Here is a 25,618-nt window from a genome sequence, read left to right as displayed (position 1 = left end):
TGATGTAGGTGATATTTTGCGATTCCTTATGCCAAAATCGCAATTTTTAAGGCACCCCTACATAGCATTTAACCCCTTCCATGCTCATGACGGAACAGTTCCGTCATGAGCGTCGGTTGAGCTGTGCTCATCACGGAACCGTTCCGTCATGAGCCCGTTGACTCATTAGAACCTTCAGCACTGCGCGGAAATTCGCGCCGCGCTGAAGGGGTTAAGGAATCGCAAAATTACTATTCCTTAAATGCTATAAGCAAAATAAGGAAACGCAAATTTTGCGATTCCTTATTTTGCTAAGTGCCACCTACATACCAAAGGGGCGTTTGCGATTCACAAACACCGAAATTCGGCGAATTTCGGCGTTTGCGAATCGCAAACGCCTACCTACATATGCCCCGGACAGCGCATGGGTGAACCTGGTGATGGTTGCAGACCTCCCCCTCAACTGCCAAGGTTTTGAACATCCACCACGGAACACTCCACCTTGAAAGTTCTAAATATTATTTAACAGTGCATCAATGGAGTATGCTCTATAAACACTACATAAACATAACAAAATGCTATTGCCTGATTCTGTTAAATTCAAACCCGAGGAAATCAGATTTTACTGGGTGTTGGAAATATTTTTACACGGGAGTATTTCCTTGCCAAACACCCCTTCTCCATTGCTCATGTTAGAATCTCCTGTATCCCAACATAACATGCGGTACCAGCGTTGCCATTACAGGCACAAACACCGTTTCCATTTTTATCGTTATTGGCAACTTTTGTCACCAATCTGTACATCGAGTGCCGCTACATCCGGCACACTTGGTGCAAATGCTTTTAGTGCCGGGACGTTTTCACAAAGGTTTCTACAAGTGAAGTCTAAATAACGCCACCTCCCTCTATTAATCAGTGGTTATCACAAGCTTCACAACAAAATACAAACACATTGCCAATTCTGAGCAAATATCGGGCAGCCCTAACGTGGTCGTGGGAAGTGTGGGGGACGCGGGGGATATATCCCCCCCCCCCAGATTTTGGGATGAGGGAGTTGTGGGGGACAAGGTGGGGGGGGGGGGGCGAGGGGGATAAATAAATCTTCTGAGCACCTCGAGTGTTAGCCGTGCCATTTCTTCTCCTATCATTCTGACTGAAGGGACAGAAATAATTGTTTTACAATAGTTTTATAGTTTCTCCTGCTGTGCTGCAGTGTCTTAGTGAGCTGCAGTGAGCCCCTCCCGTCTGGTCTCAGAGCAGGTAAGTAAAGAACAGACATTGAAACAGGTCCCTATCAGGCCCTGTATTCATGTCCTTAACTATAATGGCAAAAACCACTGATCGATTTTTGAACAATTAATGTAGAAAATGTTTAGGTAATCCATGTCAGTGATATGTTTTTTGTTTATATTTCAAGTTTTACTTAATATTGCATACCCTACATGTGTTAGCTATTTCCAGGACGTTATGTTTCTGTTTTTTTTTCGTTTAACATTTTAAATTTATAGACATCATATTTTCCAATAGAGTCGCCTCCGTGAATTTATATCATGCCATAGCAGAGCGCTCTGGAGTTTAGACTGAAGGCAGCTCATGTTTCGCACAATGCCTGTCAGAGGGTCAAAAAACCAGGCCTACACTCTGAAGTCGTAGAATGCAAAGAAAGAAAATCCTTGACTGGGGCATGCATGGACCTGGGAAACTTACCAGCTATGCCTCCCTACCATGCTTGCTGCTTCGAAACTGAGCTTCATGATGAAAAAGAAGCATATCATGCGCCGCCCATCCCAATTCCTACACACTGCTACTGCCAGGAAAGAGATTAGTGTTAGAGTGAATCCATGTACTCTACACCAAAGTGTGCAGTTTAAATATAGACAGTAATACAGTCCCTGTCTAAACTCCACTCATTTATCAGTGCAAAAAAAGCATGGGAACTGTGATCCTGACTACAATGGAGGCGCGGAAGAGTTGTTGCAAGAAAAATAACACTTATGTAATCATGTTGCTGCATTTCACTTACAGATAACACGTGAATACAGTTTTATTTATAGACCTAGACAACTTTTTACCCTAATGTCAAGGTTCTGTCTTTTTTCTGTTTTGTGAAATATTCAATAAATATATTGTGATTTAAACATGTCGAAGCCCAAGCCCCCCTCACCCCTTCCAAAATCCTTGAATTAATCATGTTCATCCCTGATATAAATTCAGCATGACTTTTTTCAAGAAGCACCTGCAAGAGCCTCCTAAGCAAGATCCTTGATATGTGTGAGATTAAATCACATGCTAGGACTACACTGTTAGAGGTAGAGTGGCTGAAGTAAATTAATCCACTCCCTGAAGCACAGTACATTTGAAAGTCTAGGGCAATGGTCTTCATTACTTCTGTCCAGAACCTTGCATTTAGTTACTTTTCACCAGCTGTTTTTTTCTGTTCCATATTTTTTCCCATTTACTATTTAAAGACGTAATGTGCCGCTTTTGGAATTAATTGTGGATCACCTGATGGTGATTTATTTTCAAATTAGACTGAGTATAACCAGTCTTGACAAGTAATATCATCCTGTATTGTGCTAATCTTTTGTACATGTGTGCGTGGGCTAGCTTTTGGCTTTTACTAATATCATGTTGAGCAGTTCACCATCAGCAGGGCCACTTGAATAATGCAATTCTGAAGCTGCTGGATTCAGTGACTGCTGCCTCTGAATGGGGGTGGTTGGGGATGGGCCCTGAGGGATGAAAAGATTAAAAAAATACAAATAAACTGTAGGAAGCTGGATATGTATATACTATACCTAAGTGAGGTATCGCAAGCACAGAGTCCAGTGGAACCCCAAAGGTAGGCAGAGATAAGTAGATATCACCTTACTCTATTTGTGGTAGCGTGGGTGAGCAGTAAGGCTTTATCAGAGGGTAGTGTTAAGCATCTGTTGTGCACACTCAATCAGCAAATGATTGCACACAATCGAAGACTGAACTGCAGACCAATTGGTTTTGTATAAAAATATTATTTTAATTATTTTATGTCCTAGAATCAAGCAAGCCTGGTAAAGGTAGGTGATTTATACTTCGAGGTAATAATACAGTTTGAATTGTAGTTGTATATATACTTTGGTTTGATTACAGTAGAATTACTGGTAATGCAATACTTTGAAATATTGTACATATACTTTGTATTTACTTTTTAATAGGATGTCAAGTAAATTACTTTACAGATTACTTTTCTTACACAGTGTGTTATACCTGGATACTGCACTGGGATGTTTCCTGTAAACATGAAAGTAAAAGCGGTTTGTATATTTGGTTACAGTTTCAGAGACGGTTATAGATTTTCCAACTCCACACTTGGAAACTTTTTCATAGAAAAACAGTCAATGTTATCCTATGGTAGAAAATAGTGTTCTTGGTTCAGAGGTAAATACTTTGTTGTGGGAGTTGGGTTTCTGGGATTAGAATCAGGGGTCCCCAAGGGTTGAGGATGCACTCTCACAGTTCCTTCAGCTGCACTAGGCCAGCTGGGTGCAAAGTGCTGAGGCTCAATGTTATCCAATGGGGGATAGAGGGCCTCCGGTTGGTGGCGGCTTACGAGCAGGCCACAATGTTGTGGCAGCAAAGCTCCAGGAATTAAGTTCAGGACAAATGGGGGTTCACAATAGCATCAAAAGGTACACCCTCAGCGGCACTAGGGCGGCCTGGTGCAGGGTGCTGGTTTGTCATCGGGTGCCCTGTTACATTCAATGGGGATTCTCCGGTTTGCAAAACACACTGCAGGCTCGGGGACAAAGGTCTTCTTTGAGCGACCACCACTTGGAGAGGTAAGTTGGGATGCTGTGGGTTGGCTAGCCACCGTTGGTTGGGCTGCCCAAGGCAGTGGGGTGTCAGATGCAGGGGTGTCTTTTAGGGTCGGATCTTCTTACCAGCTCCTGGTCGCGGTTGGGGGGGGATCTTCCGGATTGAGGCTGCAGGTGTTGGTTGGAGGCTTGAGGCAGGTCAGGGATCACTGGACCTCTGGTCTGGACCTCTGGAGAGACCTCCTCATGGTATTGGGCCACTCGACCTCAGGCCAAGGGTGACGGGTTTAGAGTGGTGCAGACTCGCTGATTTTGCCAGAGCTGGAGTCTGTGGGTGAACAAATACGGTGTTCACATGAGACTAAGTCTTTTCTTTGGAAGGCAGAGCAGGTCCTCGGGATTCTTGACACACGGGATGCAGGACACACCAGAGTTTCGCTGCTGCTAGTTCAAGGTGGGGATAGGCCGCTAGGGCTGAAGCTAAGTTAGTGGCGTCCTCCTCTTCTTAGCTTCGGCACAGCAGTTCGGCCATTCTTCTTTTCTCCTTGGTTGTTGCTTGTCTGAGGAGGCAAAGTTACGGGGTGCCCCCAAATACTTAGGGGGGTTACATGCAAGTAAAAGGTTGGGACCAATGGATCCCTTCTTTGGGGTGCGTACACCCCCTATTACGCCCCCTCCAGGGGGAGGGGGGCTTATGCCTCACTCTGGTTGGCTGGGTCACCTCATCTGCATGATGGTGGGGACTGAGAGTTGTGCTTCACCTCGCCTCCCCCAACTGAAGGGTAGGGTTGGAAAAGGTGGGCACACCTCACTTCCTTACTTGGTTTTTCTGCTGGTTCTCCCACCCAAAGTAGGGGTCAGAACTGGTGGGGATCAGTTGCATGAAGCAGAAAAAGGCCTGGGGAAGCTCACAAAGGCGGGAAGCCTTTGAAGCTTCCCCTTCAGGGACCCTGCCCATCCTGGGGAAGGAGTCATGGCACCTTGTCTCTGGATGTGCATTCATGTTTCAGGCCCCCGAGAGCAGCAGGCTTTCGTCCCAGGGGTCCAGAAACATGTCTGGTGGTGGCAGCTAGGGAGCAGCCACTCAGCCTGGACACTAGTGTTAAGTCATTATTCAGGGGGCATCTCTAAGATGCACTCTGTGTGCATTATGCATTAATCCCACACTGACATCAGTGTGGGTTTAATGTGCTAAGAAGTTTGATAACAGAAGTTTGATAACAAATTTCTCAGTTTTCAGTAAAGCCATTATGGTACTGTGGAGTTCGTAATATCAAACTTCCAGCACCATATACTCCTAATGGCAGTACTACGCTTACAATGTCTAAGACTTGGCTTACAACGCAAAACCAAAGGGGATGATGGATGGAGTATTGAACATTGCAAGCACTCACCCCCAGTCAACTGATCTGGGTTTAATCCATCATCATTCTTTAGCTCACTCCACCACCCCAGTTCAGACATGGCTATATGCAAATCAGTCTGACCCTGTGCATCAGGTCCAGCCCGAACTGCCAATAAGAATTGACTTAGACACTGTAGGGGTACAAGGCTCATGACCCTGTACCCTCACCACTGGTATAGTGCACCCATCTTGAGAGGTGGCTGATCTATGCCAAGGCAGTGGGTTGTAGGCATGGCACGCAGGAATGTGCCAAAGAATATAAGTGCGAGACGATTGTCACGACCTCAACTTAGCGCACTGCTGTGGTGAATCGATTTCACTCTTTCTCAAATTTTTCAATCAAGTTTAAATTTTGGTAATACAATAATAACACTTCACAATTTGTCTACAGTTTATCATTGATCCTGTAATTTTCTTTTTTTGTTTGTTGATGTTTGTTAGAACTGGGATTTCTCGTTGGCTAAGGCTTACACCAAAGCCAGGCAGAAACCACCATTCTAGTCAGGGCAAGGGAGTCACACGCCAAGATAACCCCTGCTCACCCCCTGGGTAGCTTGGCAAGAGCAGACAGGCTTATCCCGGAGGCAATGTGTAAAGCATTTGCGCACGCACACAACAGCAACAACATCCTAGGCCACTACAAAAGGAACTCCACACAAGATTATATAAAAATAACTTTTGTATTGTCAGAACACATCAGATAGTAATCACACAATATACATTGTGCCAACTGGCACGGGCAATATTCACACAGGATTATTTACACCAGGACAGGGCCACATGGGCCACTGTCAGAATCAACACTTAGCAGAAATAGCACTTCTAGAACTTAGAATAAGTGTAGCACAACATAACAATTATAGGTCACAACCAGTAACCACTAGTAACAGGTGGGTACACACTACGCAATACCAATAACCATAGGCCTAGATCACGCAGGACACATAACCTCTCTAGTATAACATACTAGGCAAAGCAAACTTCTAAGCATGAGCACCTTTAGAAGTATAACACAAGCATAAAGGCAAAGCACATTACGCAGCAAGCACATTTAGGCCTAAACAGTATAACTACAGTAGGCAATCTCTCACTAGTCTAAGCACATTAGACTCTGCCTCCTAAGAATAAATCGCATTTAGGGGTGTAACTCATAGTGAGGTAAACTCTCTCTAACATAAACCTACATAGGTAAAATAACCTCATAATCACATTGCGCAAAAATCACATTAGGCAATTACCAGTATAAACATAGTAAGATCACATTGCGCAAAAATTACATTAGGACCTTGCGCCCTACCCACATACTAGCCCCCTGGCCAACTGGCCATCTCAAGAAAGGGCTCAAATGCCCTGTGTCCAGAATGTCAGGGCGCGCTGCCAATGCAGCGCCAGTCAGGGGTACGCCACTGGCGCAAACCTAAACGTTGCAGCTGCCCACTAATTGCTGGGCAGCTGATGATAGTAACAGGGCCTAAACGTTGCAGCTGGCACTAAGTGCTGCGCAGCTGTATGTAAATGTATGTATGTAAATGTATAGGCATTTATATAGCGCACTACTTACCGGTAGGGTCCCAAGGCGCTTCGACCGCTGCGAAACCCTTCCTGGCTTCCCTGAGAGAAGGTCCCTTAATGGGTATCTCCAGGGTGAGACCAGGCATCCCCGGCGGTCTGGTGGGGCCGTTAGTGAAGATGAGGCAAGCTAATGCCCAGAGTTGCCGAGCGTGATCGCTGATCAGAGTGGGCACCGAGGCGAGAGAATTATCGAGTCCGCTGACCCTGGTCCAGAAACCTGCCGCGCCGGGAATCGAACCCTGGTCCCGGGCCGTCCTCTGCTCTCGGGTCTGCCGCCTCTAACCAGTGAGCCGTAGCAGGCCTGGCACCACTGTGCCATCTCTGTACCTCCCAGGGACTCTCACTCAATTGCGCCTAAATGGTGCAGCTGCCCACTAATTGCTGGGCAGCTGGGAACTCAAAACTGCAACATGGGCTCTCACTGGCCCTCTGGGACCAGGCTGCCCCAAACTGAGCATTATGGCTCTGACAACAAATATGCCACTAGGAGCACTCCAGCTCCTGAATGAATTGTGCGCCCAGTCAGAGCCACACAGGCTCTCTAAAAAAATACAAAGTGCCCCAAAAACTGGAGCTCTCTGGCTCTAAAATGACTGGGGCAGGCTAGGGCTACACGGGGCTCTGTAAATAAAAGTTGTCCCCAAGGGTTGGAGCCATGTGGCTCTAAAACAAATGTGCCCCCGTAGGCTGGAGCGGCCCGCTGCCATCGGGGCCGCTCTGAAAACGGGCACTGCCCTGTTATGGGCACGGGGAGGGCGAGCACGACAACGTGCCCCGACATCGCCTCCCCCCCCTAAACAACAAAATGTGGCCCCTCTTAACAATTCTGGCTTTAGGCTATACATGCCCCCAAGATCGATGGAGCGACCCGCTGCCAAACGGGGCCGCTCAAAAATGAAGCCACTTCACTTGTGCCACGTTGGGGCGGCCCACTGCACAACCGGGGCCGCCCTGACTCTGTGCCTCCTGGGCACTACATTATTTCCGGGTCGCCACCCCTCCACAGAGCCCAACTCACCGGCTCAGACTTCTTGAAGGCTCCTCTTCGCCTGGTCCCGCACGGCAGCAGCTTTCCTCAGGCTGCACACGGAACCTTTCCCCGCCCGGTCCCTCTCCCCGGGGCCGGGTCTCTTCACAGGCGGCGGGCGGGGCTCTCCCTCGGTCACGGAAGCCCAACAGCGGCAGGCGCCATCCTCTTCTCCGGTCTCCCTCTCAACACGGGAGACCGGTAACATCGGCCATTGCTTCCCCCAAGCTTGCGGAGGCGGGGTAGGCTCCCGACCTCCTTAAAAATATAGACAGTTTCCTGTGGGCACCAGCAGGGCTCTCTCCAAAACACGGGAGCCCTGCTAAAACTGGCGCCGCCATGCTACTTCTTCTTCCGGTCCCGCCTCGGCTCCGCCCCTGTCACAGGCGGACTTGCCTGACTTCCGGGGCGTCCGCGGCGGGGGCTGCCACGCAAATGTCAGCAGCGTTAGATGAGGGGTAGGCTCCCTTGCAATACAAAATAAATAAAGGAGCGTAAAGAACGGGGCAAGCAGGGTGGGCATCTGCCGGCAATTAAGTAGCTGAAAATAAAGCGCTCACGAAGCGCTAGGGAGCAGGCAGACCTCACGCCCTCCAAGGAGGGCTCCCATAGCAAAGAGGCCTCAGCAACTAAAAGTAAAAATACTGCGCTCCCATCTGGCAAAAGGTCCTGGGAAAGGTTTTAAGGACAAAAGTCCAAAAGGGGTCCAAAATAAGTCCTCTAGGGCATCCAGGGGTTGGGCAGGGCCCAGGGAGGCAAGCCTTCCCCTGGGCCCAAGCAGCAGAACGCCCCTGGTAGATTCCAGTCAGAAACAAGAACATCTTCAGGGTGTCACAGCACCCTTTTTATACAGCACAATCCTTTGTCTAAAGGAGTAGGGTGGGGGCAAAACCAGGCGCAGCTGGTTTTGGAGCACTGTGATGTGCTCAGACACCCCTCCCATTCACTTGTCAGGCTAGGGTCATCAGGGAAAGCCCTGCCCTATTCAGGTCCCAGGTGCACCCGTCCCTCACATCAGCATGCTAATCTCTCCACTCACCACCGGGGCAGACCCATCCAGACTCCTGGAGCCAGGCTCACCAGCCAGCTCCAGCCAATCACGGGCCAGCACACTTACTGCACAAACATGCTAACTTCTAGAAGTGGCACTTCCACACTAGACACAACCATGCCGCATACATCATTGAGCAGCATTCAATCTCACGAGTTTGCACATACCAAACTCAGCCCTGCACTCACCACACATCAGGAACTACCATGGTCACACATATTTCCCATGCATTCCTATGGGAGGGCAGGTCACTCTCACCACACACACAGAAGGCGCACCACTTTACACAGGACCACAGTGAAAAAAGTGCACAGAGACCTAAAATCCCTAACACCAGGTTACAGAAACAGGCTAGGCAAAAGCTAAAAGTTTCGGGTGAACCTGCCAAAAAGGGCCGGGTCCAACAATGTTTATCTCCTGTTATTAATATTTTCTTCGATTAAACATATATAATAATAGTTTAACTTTTAATATGAAACTAAATCATAGCGCTGATCATTGATAGTTGGCCCAATGCATTTCGGGACTTGAAGTCCTTTCCTCAGAGGCCGCTGTAAATAAAACATTGAAAAAAAGTCATTGCACATTCCTGTATCATTGTATTCACATCACTTGAACGCTTTTATATTTACAAAGTTATAGGCCAACTAAAAAGGTTCTAAGACACACCTCTTGCGGCATGCAACGTACAAAGTGTTAACGATCCTGGTTCAGTGTCCTTTATCTATCATAGGGTGTATAGTCTAAATGAAAGAGCTCAGAGATGAAACAGTGCTCAAACCAAATGAAAACCTAATAAAAAACAGTGAAACATGTGTCTTACGTGCTAATTGAATTTCTGTGTTATTGTGCTCAAGACGCTCACGGAAAAACATTCAAGTTGAGTATAAAAGTGAAGTTGCAGTTCGCGTTCGGTGCATGAGCTAAAAACGTGTTGGGTGATCAAGCTTCCGGTAGTACGGGTGCCGTTATTCAGACCAAAGTGCTGTCTGACTCTGACATGCGTGACCTCAACTGCAAGCATAACGTACAACAAAGGCTAACCTTAATGGGCCCACGCAGCATGGATAAAACCCAGATGTCTGCGCCAAATGATCTGTACACAATAAATAACTGTCAAGCATCGCAAAGCGTGAAGACTGACTGCCTGTGAACTGTCTAAAAAATGACATACCTTAGTCTGTCTGAATACAAATACTCGAATCTGCAATAAAATAAACACCAGATGGTCACCTATTGCTCTGTCAAATCTACGTGCCAGAAAAACATACACGTGGATAAAGATCGACGCTCACCTTAGTTTATAAGATGTCTTTGGTAGAGTGCCAGTTGCTGCTGAACACGCTCACTAGAATAGTCAATCAAACTGAAATGAACTACCGCAAGCTTAAAAAGGTTTCGGTTCTAGTCGAGGGTACGAGAAATAGAAGACGCAAATGCTTAAACAGTACTAACGCAAAGTTCACGGCGGCCATCTCAGTGTGGTAGTGCTCGTGTAAATAAAGTATTGTGAATAAAACCTTACGTGAATACAACCTTAACAGACGAGATGATAAAAGACTTCTATGCTGAACCAACTCTAAACATACATATTTTACACGCTGTAAAAAAGAGATCCTTCATAACTCAATATTAACAGAGACATTTCTACATACATTTAAAGCCCTCTATGTAAATCTGTAATATAGTAATTACAATGCCTATGATGAATAATGTGGATCGCTCAGTTAATAGTGAGGGTACATGTACAACATCATCAAAATCATCATATGCTTAGAGTCTGGACCCTGTACAGTGACTATGCCTTATACCAAGGGTAAGACTGCCTGCCTTAAGAGATTAGAATCTAAAATATTGATGTGAGGTTAAAGGGGCATTAGTGACTCAATTATATAAAACAGCTCAAATCTGTCTGTCAGGCCCAAGGGTTCCATCGTTTGATATTTTTTAATTAAGATTTCCTCACGTTGTGATAAGTGTTGGCTGGAATCCCTTCCCTCTTTGTTTACTATTTTCTCAATCACCATGTGTGCCATGTCAACTCTTCCCTTTGTTCTGCACCAAAACACGCAGCCTGCAAAGGCAGTGTGTGAGTGTAAAGGTACAGGGCCTCTAATTTGGCACAATAAGTGCTGCAGCCCTTAGAGGCCTTCTATGGTCACAGTGCCCTGGGTACCTGTGGTACCTTTTACCAGGGACTGACCTGTTGTCAGAGAGTGCCAATTGGGTTTGGTCTTCAATGCAGTTTTTAGGGAAAGAACATAGTCCCTTGGCACCTGATTGGGAGGAGCACAGGGCACACTCAGTCAAATTACATTGGCAGTTCAGCAAAAAGTGGGGGAAATCATATAGAAAGAGAGCACTTTCTCACCGAAACGTACCTGCTTGGCTGCGCCTACGCTGCAAGCCTCTATTCTGTCTACTTATCTTTTTCACGGCTGCTGCCTGCAGCCTGCACCGGAAGCACCCAGTCTTCTGGATTTTGCCAGCCAATCATGATGTTGTTATAAAACAGGGGGTGACCCAATTAAGTCAAAGGACCTGGGTAGCAAATATTATAGTGAACAAGTGGTCCTTGACATAGATTCAACAAATAACAGAGTTTCTGAAATTCTAGTTCAGTTATTTTTTTGCTCAGCTGTAGAATCAATCTATATAATTGGTGGAATGTAGTACATTAGCCCAAAGTAACAAGCTTATACACAAAGAGTTACCCGACACTCAAAAATTCAATTGAATCCAACTGGATTCTCTGATTTAATATACAATTCTTGAAGAAGAGGATGCAAATATTTACATATTATAATCAACATAAATCTTAATTCGTATAAAAATGATGACCGTGCACAGAGAAAGATAAAGGTTAGTGCTCAAGTGATTGATCGAAGAGATCAGGAAAACAAAGTGTGAAATTTAATATATACAAAGTAATGAGCCTGCCCTAATTCACGCTTGTAAAAAATGGATTCTTTTTACTCGCTTCTATTCATCAAACACAACCTCCATTGTCCTTAATTTGCACTCTTTGCAAGGGGATTCGGAGGAAGAGGGGAAGGGGAGGGGGGGGCAAAAAAATTATATAGATGCAGGCTCCAGAGGGAGAAGTGTCGACGTTTCGACCCACGTATATTCCGGGTGATTAGATTCCTCAACTAAGGGTCTTCATCAGGACGGGACCTGGGAGGGGTAGGGAATGTTTCAAAGTGCACGTCGGTTGAAAACCAATGTCAATGGGCACCCTTTGTGGTGAAATACCATGTGTGCGACGATTAGTCTGCACCAAAGGTTTGTTTTTAAATTGGGCGCACCGAAACTTTCGGGGCGACGTAGTTGAGGAAATGAATCGGTGCCCTCTCTCTAATTTATCTTGAAAGCGCGATGTATTAAATCTTTACTTTATCTTGAGAGCGCGATGTGTTCAACGACCGCTTTCTTCCTCATTCCGTCAACTTCCCAGTGTGGAAGCGAGCGTGATAGCCGTGTCTGCCTGGTTGCCTAGTAACCGGCGCCACTGAGTCACGGGAATGTAATCTCAGATTCTTTACGAACGAAACGCGGAGAGGTTCAAACGCTGCCTTTCTCTTCCCTCGCGTCTACAAAATGCGGAAGTGACGCGAGGGAAGAGAAAGGCAGCGTTTGAACCTCTCCGCGTTTCGTTCGTAAAGAATCTGAGATTACATTCCCGTGACTCAGTGGCGCCGGTTACTAGGCAACCAGGCAGACACGGCTATCACGCTCGCTTCCACACTGGGAAGTTGACGGAATGAGGAAGAAAGCGGTCGTTGAACACATCGCGCTCTCAAGATAAAGTAAAGATTTAATACATCGCGCTTTCAAGATAAATTAGAGAGAGGGCACCGATTCATTTCCTCAACTACGTCGCCCCGAAAGTTTCGGTGCGCCCAATTTAAAAACAAACCTTTGGTGCAGACTAATCGTCGCACACATGGTATTTCACCACAAAGGGTGCCCATTGACATTGGTTTTCAACCGACGTGCACTTTGAAACATTCCCTACCCCTCCCAGGTCCCGTCCTGATGAAGACCCTTAGTTGAGGAATCTAATCACCCGGAATATACGTGGGTCGAAACGTCGACACTTCTCCCTCTGGAGCCTGCATCTATATAATTTTTTTGCCCCCCCCTCCCCTTCCCCTCTTCCTCCGAATCCCCTTGCAAAGAGTGCAAATTAAGGACAATGGAGATTGTGTTTGATGAATAGAAGCGAGTAAAAAGAATCCATTTTTTACAAGCGTGAATTAGGGCAGGCTCATTACTTTGTATATATTAAATTTCACACTTTGTTTTCCTGATCTCTTCGATCAATCACTTGAGCACTAACCTTTATCTTTCTCTGTGCACGGTCATCATTTTTATACGAATTAAGATTTATGTTGATTATAATATGTAAATATTTGCATCCTCTTCTTCAAGAATTGTATATTAAATCAGAGAATCCAGTTGGATTCAATTGAATTTTTGAGTGTCGGGTAACTCTTTGTGTATAAGCTTGTTACTTTGGGCTAATGTACTACATTCCACCAATTATATAGATTGATTCTACAGCTGAGCAAAAAAATAACTGAACTAGAATTTCAGAAACTCTGTTATTTGTTGAATCTATGTCAAGGACCACTTGTTCACTATAATATTAGCCAATCATGATGAGCAGCCCTTTTGGCAGCTCAGACAGTGCCTGTGGAGGCTGGGCAGGTTCTCCACGGGCTGTGCAACACAGCCCAATGAAGAACATGCCAACTGGGCATGACTGTTTGGCCTGCCGTAGAGGGCCAGTCAAAGCGTCATGTGCATGTAGAGAGGGAGTGCAAACCACTCCTTCTCCCTCTGCGTTGAGCCACACCGCCTGGAGTCGCAAAGGAAAATAAAATGATAATAACTTCTTGTTATTATCATTTTATTTTTATTTTCCACTGCTCGAGCAGTGGGGTGACTCTGCTCTGCCTAAGCGGAGGAGCCGCCACGAGCTGGATTTGTTTCATAAGCATAATCTTCAGCGTTTATCAAAAAAATGTTTTCTAACTCCAACGAATTAAGTTACTAAAATTGCAGCAAAATGAATTGCTGCACAGTGGAAAGTCATTTGCAAGCTGACTTGTCAACCTTTCAGTTGCTTATTCCTGTATTGAGCTGTTAAACTGGTACTAATGTTGTGAAACCGTTCGCAGAGCTATCAATTCTAAAAAAGTCAAAGTAAGTAATATCTACTAAAAATGTACCCATTATGCCGCACAATTAACTTTACATTGCTGTTTAATTTAGTCAACCCTACCATATAAGTTGGTCTTCCCTGCCATATGCTACTAGTGACCATGAACGTTGGCGATAACTGCATGTGAAATATAATGCATACACCTTAAATGAAAAATAAATGAAAGACAGATTGCATCAGTGGAAATTCTTAGGTCTGGTAAGAAAGCTTAGTTGTTTACAATGATTACTTAAAAAATATGTGTATATAACTGGTTGATACACTAGGGACTAGTGACATGTGTTTACAGACCTATGAGATTCTAGCCTGAGAGAGAAAGCATTGTGAATACATAAGTCAGTTTAAAAAATGTGTTAGACTGTTCACAGTATACGATAGGCTGGCACAAAGTGTGCAAAAAGACTTAGGAGGGAATATAGTAACACTTTTCATTAGGTTTGCTTCACAAAAGTGAGACACAAATCCAGGAAAAGTGTTGTTTTGGGGTTTACTTTCCAACACTAATTCTGATTTGCATTGGAAAGTGGCCTAACATAACTCATGGTAGAGCTATGTGCTTCTTTGTGGTAAGAAGGAGTTCCATGGATGGTAAGTGAGCATTCCCATGCAACGACCCACCGTTTTTGATGCAAAGCCCCATTTTACTAAAACAATTAGACATGATTTTATGCCAAACATCTATGCTTCCTCGAGGAAGCTGTAAAGTTTTGTGAAAGTGTTGAAGGATTCTCCTCCAATCCAAACTCTATGCTTGACATCACACTTCCACCCTTGCATTATTGCACTATGTAAATAACAATAAAGCTTACTTGCACACTGTGACTACTTATGCCTGCCTTTTTTTTTACTTCAGAATTTTTTTATTTTTTATTTATGCGTTTTTATATAGCGTAGACTTTACCCGAAGGTGTCAGAGCGCTTCACAATAGGAACATAACTGATACATGAGAACATTACAAGTGAGCAAAGTACAAAAGCAAATGTTACATTAAATGAAGCAAAAATGACAATTGTGTGCCAACAAAATACAAGAGGTAGCAAACGGTGTATTACAAAAGTGACAATCGTGAGCCAACAAAATACAAGAGGTAGCAAACGGTGCATTACAGGAGGAAAAAGTGACGTGTGCCGGTTACAAAAGCATACAAAATAAACATAGAGGTATAATAATGCAATATATGGAGGACACTCAAGCACAAGAACAAACATTACGTAGGCACTGGTGGCATTTGTGCAGGTATCGAAAACAAACAAATGTAAGAGGTAGAAAACAGTGTGTTACAAGAGAAAGTGACGGGTGCATGTTACACACGAGTTCCAAACACAGGTAGAAGGATAATACTGCAATAAATGGCAGACTCTCAAACCAGAAGAACACACTGGGAAGACACTTCCATAGTCATGTAAAGTAGATTTTTCTATAATGGAAGGGTTTCCTTCAGATAATAGAGAGGGCATAGATTACATTTGGAAGTGTCTTTGAAGGAGGAGAACTTTGAGGTCAGTTTTGAAGACAAAGGCACTTTGTATAGCCTAGATCAATTGAACGTCCCCAATCATGTCTATGTCCACCCCAGAAATATACTGGCTCCTAAACCCCGAATCCTAAGAAGTTTTCTTAACATGCTCATGGTTTTCTGAGCACGCCTTAATACGCGGAATCTCGGGGTCTGTATATAATTCTTTATGCTTATTTGCAATTTGGGTTCTAAAAATGTAAGTTATTTTAAGCCAGGGATGTGATCTGATAAAAACATAACAGTGACAAACGCAGCTAGCTGTCTAAACCGAGCTACATGTTGATCAAACACACACATTCCTTGGTCGCTTCAGCTCAGCACAGATGTACCGCGCATGCTCGGTGCTGAGGGGGACTGTCCCGACGCGCGCATGCACTTTCAGATCGCATTCCATTTCCATCATGGCCGTGGCGCCCGAGTGCTTGTGAGGCGCGCGCACAGAAGTGCAGGAACTTTACTTGTGTCTCGCGGTGCACAGGACGGACTAAGGGGGGGCACCCAGGACAGACACTGTGCAACAGTCGGACTGCAGGAGCCTGGAGGTAAGGAAGGACATAAAGCAGGAGCTGAAGCCCCCCCCTCAGACCCTATGCTAGAGAGCTGTACAAAAACATCTGTGTTTGGGAGAGGGTGCTGAGGGGAGTGACCTCGGCAGCATCTCCAACACTCACAGCCCCCTCTGAAGGTAGCGATGACGGCGCTGGACATTCATGTCTGGGGTTCTGATACTGACAGTAGTTTTGTGACGCGCGAAGGGGAGAGCTGTTGATCTGATGCCACGTACACCGAGACACGGCATCCGGGGAGAGTCTGGGTCCCACCGCTGGATCTGTACCCCACAGCACAGCTCCTTGCCACTCTCTGCCCCGCATACCAGTTTCCCCGCTGCGATCCTTCCTCTTCCAGTGTCTTCTGCGCTCCCGCAGGCGGATACAGTAACAGCCCCTGGAGTTGTGTCTGGGATGCTGTTGCCCGGAGTCACAACAAAGAGCCCTCTACAGGTGACGTCACCGGGCGCAGGGAGACCCGCGGCTCGACCCTGCCTGCAAACTTCAGCAGCAGCCTCCCCGCTGCCTCCGAAACAGCCGCGACCGTGCTCCCCTCGGCTGGACGTCTGCCCCATCGCGCCCCGGCGGAGGTAGCAGCTGCCGGGGCTGGACTCCATGGTCCGCTTTATGTAACTTTCCAGGCGTGAACGCGCTAAGGGTCGACGAGCCGCGGGGCCGATCTCGAGAGGCGGGGACATGCTCTATATTTCTGGACCCCACAGCCTGGCTCCAGGCCCCTCGTCTGTGCTGTAATGTGCCGTTATTCGTTAACACGGGACTGCAGCTCTTCCTCGGTGGACACGTCACACATCCATGCTCTGTAAACACGCAGCATGAGCCGGGCCTCACGCTTTCCAGGTTATTTGCTCAGCTTATTTCCGTTTGTGCAGCACGTCTCGCCCGGCAGCCCGTTCGCAGATCCTGTTCCAGTAGGATGAGCGATGTCTTATTGGCAGCTTTATTCCCAGCTAGTTGGGATATGAAGAAAGAGTTTGTGAAGTGCGGTCCGTTCGAACTTATGTTGTCTGCATCGAGCTCACAGTGTTATTAAAGCAATTCAGAACGTGTTTGGGGTGTTACTTTTTCCCAGTTCACAAATCTTATAGGCCTGTAGTAGCAATTAAAACAACAGACGATAGCATTATTGTAGTGGTCCTTTTAGATTGATGTTTACTAATCTCGATCTAATTTTTTTCCGCACGATTCATAAACAAATTACAACGCTGTTAATTTTAACGCTTAATACCGTTTACCAACCTGTTAACGGTTTCTGAATAAATAATAGTCGAATCACCAACCAATTTTCAGGCTGGACACTTTTGTTTAATGTTTACATATTTTCACACTGTTGACGTAAACCCACAAGTCTAAATAAGAGAAGTTTAAATAACGACATGTTTAAGAAATATAACATTCTCTTATTCGACTTTTTCTAAATCGGAATACTTTATTTAGGAATGCCTTGTTGAATCTTTCTGTCTGAATGTGTGAATCTCTCATTTGAGGGAACCATATTTAGTACTTTATTAGGCTATTATACATTATACTAGTGAAACCTAATGTATTTTTGTGCGCCCAAGGGACCAACAAACTAGTGAAGTGATGTGATTGTACCTTGACTCTGGACTAGCAATGTACCTTTCTCTTTAGGCTTATTTTTTCTTATTTTAGGTTGTGTGTACAGCAAAGAGGAGCCAGGCAATAAAACCTGGGATTTGTTAACCATCCCAATAGCTCTGTGCACATAATTTACAGAGGTTTTGAGAATTTAAAATAATGACATTTCCCTGTGTGTAGTGTTAGCGGTATCACGATTCTTATTGACCATGTGGAGGGCTAGGCAAAATAATTTAAAAAGGAATGTATCTCCTAGTATTTCCAAAGATGGACATAATTAGATTAATGGTGGAGATTGTCTTCTGAAAATTGTATACTCTATTATATTCTTTTAATTATGTTTTTGGCATAATGAATTATATGATTTCATTTTGATATTAATTTTTAATTATTGCAATTGTATGACATTTTTTAATTGCATGATTATTGATGGCACAATATGCAGAATAACGTTTGTTGTCTTGCTTTGTGGTATGGAAAGAGAGCTATTTAAATTTATACATAGGTAGTACAAGGCGAGCCCCTCCCTTCCCCCAGCCTACCTCTTAGCCTCTGAGTGTTTTCAGTTCTGTTAACTTATTCATCAATTCATTTTGAGGAGTCAGGTGAAAGTAATGGTCTTTCATGTTGTATGTAGTTTATTACTGCACGTCCATAGGACAATTTACATTTAGAGGACTTGGCCTTCATGGATGTTAGTGATGTCCCATGTTCACTATGTGGCGTATCCTGATTCAGTCTACTGGCATTAGCCCCTCTAAGCTATAGTTACAATCAAGTGCTGCATGGGTCTAATATTTCTTATATAGTGCTTTCTACAGGTTGCAATAAAGTCTCTACTTATATGATCACTAAAAAAGGCCGCCATGTGTTCCTTATTTTTGTTCCCATGTAGCCCAGGAAAACTTTGATTAAAGTGAATTTGCTGCATTGATACAAGGAGTGTGCTGGTAGGCACACATGGCCGTTATGTCAGCTTGGAACTGAGCAATTGGTTCTTATAAAACAATGTACAATGACAGAACTACTTGGAAATAAACAAATTCAATACCATTATTTTAAAGAAACCTCCTCGTGCAGTCACATTTTTAAGTTGTTACCTGAGTCATATCCAACGAAAATGCTAATAAATGAAAACACATTTGTTGCACTATTGCAAACTCTGCTATAAGTGATATCTCTCTTTCACCTGGATACAGTGTGACATTGACACAACTGAAACACTTTACATTGAATGTGAAGTTTTGCTCTACGATGTCGGAAACATACTACTCTGTCGCTTTTTGATGGTCTCACGCTCCCAGTTGAGGGACATTAGAGTTTGAAGCTATCAAAATGTGTGTTATTTCTTGTGTGTATGCTTGCATGTACCAATTGGTCCATCCTTTCACTCATCCAGTCACATAGCGGTTAATCTTCTCTGCACTCACTGGTCATCATACCCATTTATCCAACTCTGAACTCATCTATTTAATCTCATTACATACCTCTTTACCAATCTGTGCACTGATTTATCCATCGTATCACCCATTTATCCATCCGTGCACTGAATCATCCAACTATTCATTGTCATTCACCCAACACATAACCACGAAAAAAGAACTGATCAGTAAATAAGCTCTTTGACTTGTAAAAACAGCCAAACCTTCGACGTTGTCAATTGTTGTTTACAATGTCTTCTTGTTTACAGCTTGTTTGTAAGGAATTCACCCGATTCCATACATTTCCTTTCTTTTGCACATTCTGTGCTCCCATGGCTAAGAAATCTAGGAAACTGCTCGGCTAGTCCCAGTAATCCTTAGTCTTTCATTTTGTCCAGAAGCACATTTTTGAGTGTTCGAAGTTGTGGTGGTTTTGTGATTTCATTTGTTGCCGTGCTAGTGTCTCTGTGGGCAAATGGTCACATTGGCATTATAGGAGTGGCATTTCGGACACAAGTGGGACATCAGATTCCGTGCTTTACAAAACAGTGTTTCCTTTGTTCATGCTACAGCACATATAGTTTAAGCAAAGTACATAAATCATTTTGTATACATATTGAAGAAGCCTTACACCGACAGGCTGCTTGTTACTTACTATGAAATAAGTAACTCTTGAAATGGTGACGGTCCTTTCCCACCTGTAATAGTAGGCATTCAGAAGAGTTAAACATTGATTTCCTTAAATTGAATTAAAATAACATTATTTGAACTGGTTTGAAATGAAATCAGCTTTATTTGATCAAAAGTGTATTAATCCTAGCAAGCTAGCTAATTATGTATGTGTGCAGTTTCAAGGGAAGGCAATGTCTGTACTGTTTTGAGTGCTACTATGGACTTTTCTCATCTCAGTTTCTCCAGGCCTGGCGCTAGCTAACACCTTTTTGATTTTATCACAATTATACGTGTACTATACTCAGTTAAAGGGGCTTTTAGCCAACCCTCTTCATCCATTGGCCGGCTGTCATTTACATTTTTCCTCTTCCCAATACAGCAAATAAATGGGGCAATGGGTCAGCCTACTTCATCCTTTGGGCTACCTTCACCTGTGAGTGACGACATTCTGCTCTTTTACATGAGGCACACCCGCACACAGTAAGTGACAGACTAGTATGGCTGGGTGTAGTTTTTGAGACCAAAACATAATTTAGCCTCTGCTATTTTATTTTTATTTTTGGGGACGCGGCAGCCCCTCCCCAACAATAACGTTATACCAAAACCAATCATTGACAAAGCCAAAGGGATAGATAACTTCAACCCTTTTGGCTTTGCTGATGCTTTTTACATTTTTTTTATATAATAATAGACTCAAGTCCTTTCTAAGGGTGTATCCTTATGAGGCACACCAGAACTGGTTGTTTACCTTATTTACTATATGGAGGGTCAGAGGGAATTTTTGACAAAGACCAAAAGGATTCAATCCCCAAAAACTCTTATTCAATAACAACACAAGAATCCTAGGTCTTTGAAAACAACGTTCTTCCAAGTGTCAATCTGAGAAACCACGCTACATTAGGCGCTACCTCGATTCAGTATGATGAGAAACAACAAACGGGTAGACAAATAATAAAGTGGAAAAGACAAACTTAAACCACCTCAGGATAGTTGGTAACCCATCATTGCACATTCAAGATCCCAGTGTCATCATCTGGGGTTCCAAAAGAACCGTCTCTTGTCCACCCTTGGTTTCAAACGGAGGACACAAAGACAAAGTTGTATTCTCTAGTGTAGTTCACACAAAAAGAAATAAGTGCAAAAGGGAATCTTTTTCTTATTTTTACTTAATAAAGATTGTTGGTGCGGTGCAAGAAAATATAAAGTGTGAATTATTATTAAAAAGAGATAGACAGCAGAGAGATAACAAATATATTACTTTTGATGTCTCAAATCTGATGTCCTACTAAAAACAAAAGTGCAAGTGAAATAGAGAGACAGTTAAGACTTAATCACTGTCTCAGTGGTCAACATGTTTCAGCCATAAGGGATACCTTCCCTGGCTTTCTTCAGGACCTCAGCACACACAACTATTGCCACTGCTGTTCTATAGAAAAAATACATACAGTTTCGACTGTGATGTGATAATATTCAAATCCTCCACTGATGCATGATGCATTACGACATCTGAATAGAGGAATTAATAACTGTAACAATACATCTGCTGCACTTATGTAGAATCAGTACTTACCATTGCTTCTCAGGGATTATACCTCGCCTCACTCGGCACCTGCTTGAGATATATGATGAGGCCCCGCTCTGTAAAATAATCATGGCCCAAAACAGCATTTTATAGACAGCATGTTCAGCATTGCTTATAGATACGGTTAATAGACTTGACACACACTGGGTATCAAATTAATTCATGCTTGTATTCGGTGCCATTAAATACAATACTTATTAGCTCTCACATTTCCCCTGCAGCCTCAGCGAAAAAGTAATTGGTCCAGCGCATTGATAGACATATAGCCGGAAACTGTAGTTCAAATGTAATGTTTCAAAAAAGACATAATGTATCTTTATTAGTCTTATTCTGACAGTACAACCAGCATTTTATATTGTAAAGGACTACTAACATGTCGCAGATATACTGGAAACTTGTAGTCTGAACATCCTGTCAATCAGTTAGAAAATACCAGCCGTATGGTAATATAAAAACAAATCCTGCTCGCCACCTGGGGGGAGAGCATACAAATGTTTGCTGCCATAAGTGGCATATCTACATATGACACTCTGACGGGCTCTACCCACGGTTATAATGTTGTTTACCTTATTTGCCAGCTCTCATCCCATAGCCACCCAGTCTAAATGCAGTTCATCGTGATCTTAATTTTCATTGTCTGGCTTTGACTTGAAAGCTGGCGACTCATTGTTATGCGTTCTTTGTTGAAAGGGGTAGAGGTTCTTCCCTTCCCTGTCTGCTCTTATGACATGAGGAAAACCATGCTGACATCCTGACCTTGCTGTCAGTGTTATTTGGGTTTGTATGTTTGTGTTTGTAGGAACCCTTTTCACATGCAGACGAAAGAGTAAGTGACTTTGTTAATACTTGTTTTTATGGTAGATGCATCTATATCAAACTGGCGTACCATAAACGTTGGGAGCTTGGCTAAAACCATGATTTTTGGATTGAGTGTACCAGACAGTGCAAGCGGTCTGGTAGCAAAAGACCTAGTGTGGCCTTAATAGGAACTTGCAGGGACTTACAGCATATCTATTGCTTCCCATTGGTTGGCATAATTGTCACTGCCATTTGCTTCTTCTTTTTCAATGGCTTTCATTGTCCCAACTTGTACTTCTTGTGTTGGTCCCTGCCGTGGACCATAGGTTCTTTACCATCTCTTTGATTGGCTGGGTTCCATCTTGCTTTAGGGAACTACTTTTCTTCTTTTTTGCTTAAACACTCCATGAGAGTGCATGTGTTTTCCAGCTCTCTCCCTGTGTGTCCTGCCCAAATAACTCCCCATGTCCTGTATTGCTACTCCCTCGAATAGCAAGTTCTCTCGTGTGCTTTCTCCGCCCCCCCCAATTCCCTGCCTCCACGATGTTCCACGTTGCTCTACCCCTGTGCTGCTTTTCACCTCCTTTTTTTATTGGAAAAGACCCTGCATCGTTTTGTAGGAGCGCATGCATTTTGATACGTGCTACAAAATAATACCATTGTTTCAGCACCTCCCCTTTTGTTTGCAATTTAAATTGCCTCTGGCTGTCCTGTACATGGCAAAGACAATAGAACCATAACTTAACATAAACCTATTTGCTTTGGTGATGCTTGATTTTTAGCTATTTAAATAATAAAAAAAAAAAATTTGGCAGCAAATTTGTGCCCAAATAGGAATCCATAACAATGTAAATTGATTCTACGATGTACTCATTTATGTGTGTGTGTATGTCAATATATGATTCGAGCAGCTCCATCTCATCCGAAGAGCCAGGTCTTGAGGCTCTTTCTGAATGCTTGAAGGGTGGGTGTACGTCTGATACCGAGGGGGGAGTTCGTCCTAGGTTTTGGCCGCAACGTAGGAGAAGGCTCTTCCTCCCGTTCTGTCTCTGCGGATGTGTGGGATTTCGGCCAGGGCAAGGCCGGCAGAACTGATGTTTCTCTTGGGTGCGTAGAAGGAGATTATTTTGTTGCAGTATCTGGGTCCGGTGTTGTGGAGGGATTTGTAGGCGTGGGTGAGCAGCTTGATGGTCACTCCCTTTTCGACGGGGAGCCACTGGAGGTCTTGTAGGTGCTGGTTGATTTGGTCTTGCCTTGGGATGCCGAGGACGTTTATGTGTGTGTGTGTGTGTGAACACCGGTAATGAACCGAAAAATCTCTGAAGTGGACCTGTTACAGTATGCACACAATGCGCACACTAACTCATGCTCAGCATGTTTTGACTTTTTTCTTTTTTTACATGCCATTGGCTAAGCGGTGTACTGAACGTGGCCCTGGCATGAGTTATGTGTGCCTTTTTACATCTCACACCATAACTTAAAAATGTCAATGCTTTTACGGTTTCATACACAGAACCATATCTGACTTTTGTGTTTGTTTAGTGTTTTTCATGGTTTTTTTCGCCTGCCATGTGCCCATTCTGCGACGTGCACAGCATTCAGCCAGGCCCTGTGCCTACTTTGTTTGAGCTGTATGCAGCAGGGGTTGCTCTCAGGGCCTGCCTGGCATTACACCAGGGTTAAGTTGGTAGCTACCAAATGCTATACAGATTAATGAAACACTGCCAAAGTTACTAGTAAATACAACGTTTATTGCCTCACCCCATTTATCTTCGCTTGCCTGACGGATCTGCTCAAAACTTGACATAACATAAAAAGAATCTTCTACCGGTCTGCCAAATTTTGTATGGATTTAACAAACTGTTCCAAATCTATTAGTAAATGAACATGTTGATCCCCACTTTGAAATCTGCATCCCTTTGGTTAGCCCTGCATGAAATTGAGAACACTAGTGTGGATTTTGGGGGTCTTTTGGGGGACCACCCAAAAGGTGTCAGGGTCACCCTTTAGTCCACGGGTCCGGAATACAAACTGAGACCAACGCTGGAGCCAGAGAGAAAGGATATTTATTACTATCTCATGAGAGAGAAAGCATCAACAACAGACACCCATAGCTGTATGAGGAGGCAGTCTGATCAGTGCTTTGGTTCTTCATCTTATATATCCTTCATCCCCACCCTGTGCGTGCCAGGTGAACAGTAACAGACACCAATAATTTATAGACAAATAATGATCACTTCTGATACAATCGGCATGTGTTGGCTGGTAGAGCATGGGCTGGTCAGTTTAACATGAACACGGTTTGAGTCTCCGTGCACGAATGTGGCAGGTCAAAAGTGGATCTCCAGAGTGTTCGTGATACAGAGAGGTCAGTCATGAAGGGTATAGCACAAAATGGCGGAGTGAATGGCAAGATAAAAAGTCTATTTTCCACAGTCCTTCCTGTTGACAGGAGCGAAGCAGAAAGTCAAGAGGTATTGTCCCAATCGTTGGTACTTGTGACTATTGTGACTATTTGGAACACTGTCTTATTTCCTGTTGCACTTTTACTCTTTTCAAAAACTTTCCCGAGGAGTAATGCAGAGCCTCAGTGGTCATACTTGTAAGCAGAAGAAGCAACCATTGGTGCCTGTCTTCAAGTAATTCGAGAGGTTATTAGCACTTCTTATTACTTAGCCACTCCCAATATGAAGAAAACAAAATGGTGAAGAAGGTAAAGATGTTTCGTTCCCACATCTTGCAGACTGAGGGGTTGGGTGTTCGTTTCTCCAGACGTTCTTAGTTGATGTAAGCTTGGGTTCTTCTCACACACACACTCTTCCTTTCTCAGCTGTGTGGAGCATGTGCAACCCATCAGGATGAGCTTGAGATGCCATCTTTACTTGGTGGCTTCAGTGGCACACATGTAGTTTCTGTGTAGCTCCTAGCCCCTTGCGTAACCCCTCAATCGCATGAGGGATGGTTGCCAGTTTATTGTCAGAACCGAAAAAAGACGAAGGTACTTTAAAGTGCAGTATGAATTCTTTCAGGATGTATTTGGCAATCGTTGGTACATTGCAGTTCTTGGATCAGTATGCCTCAGTCCGTGTGCTGAACATGCACACAATAACTAACACATACTTGTAGTTTGAGTGGGGGTGGGGGGGAAAACTGAGGAAGTCCATTTAATGTGGGGAGGATAAGTTGCCTGGGGCAGGGGAAGTACCTTTTCCCAATTAAAACTTTATGCCAACATTTAGGAAAACAGTCTGATCATTCCTTTACGTCCTACAAGTGGTGAGCCATGAAAAAGTAGGGTAATGGGGGGCAAGCATTATCGCTGTTAAACATATCTTCCATTTGGGCCTACCCATATTTCTGTTCGTCATACGTCCTCCCCTGTTCCCTTCTTCCTTTTCCTCC

General features: G+C 44.1%; 1 protein-coding gene across 1 annotated transcript in view; it reads left to right on the top strand.

The window, feature by feature from the left end:
* Nucleotides 1-15,958: 15,958 nt before the first annotated feature.
* The window catches only part of LOC147718758 (fibronectin type-III domain-containing protein 3a-like), a 417,154-nt gene continuing 407,494 nt past the window's right edge, over nt 15,959-25,618 (top strand). The window contains exon 1 of the mRNA XM_086918744.1: nt 15,959-16,120. The gene's annotated coding sequence lies outside the window, so the exon portion shown is untranslated. The remainder of the gene's footprint in view (nt 16,121-25,618) is intronic.

The sequence above is a fragment of the Lissotriton vulgaris genome, chromosome 4_1 (genome assembly GCF_964263255.1).
Source record: "Lissotriton vulgaris chromosome 4_1, aLisVul1.2, whole genome shotgun sequence".
NCBI lineage: Eukaryota > Metazoa > Chordata > Amphibia > Caudata > Salamandridae > Lissotriton > Lissotriton vulgaris.
Note: the sequence above shows the minus strand (reverse complement) of the source record. Positions and strands in the feature narration are given on the sequence as shown.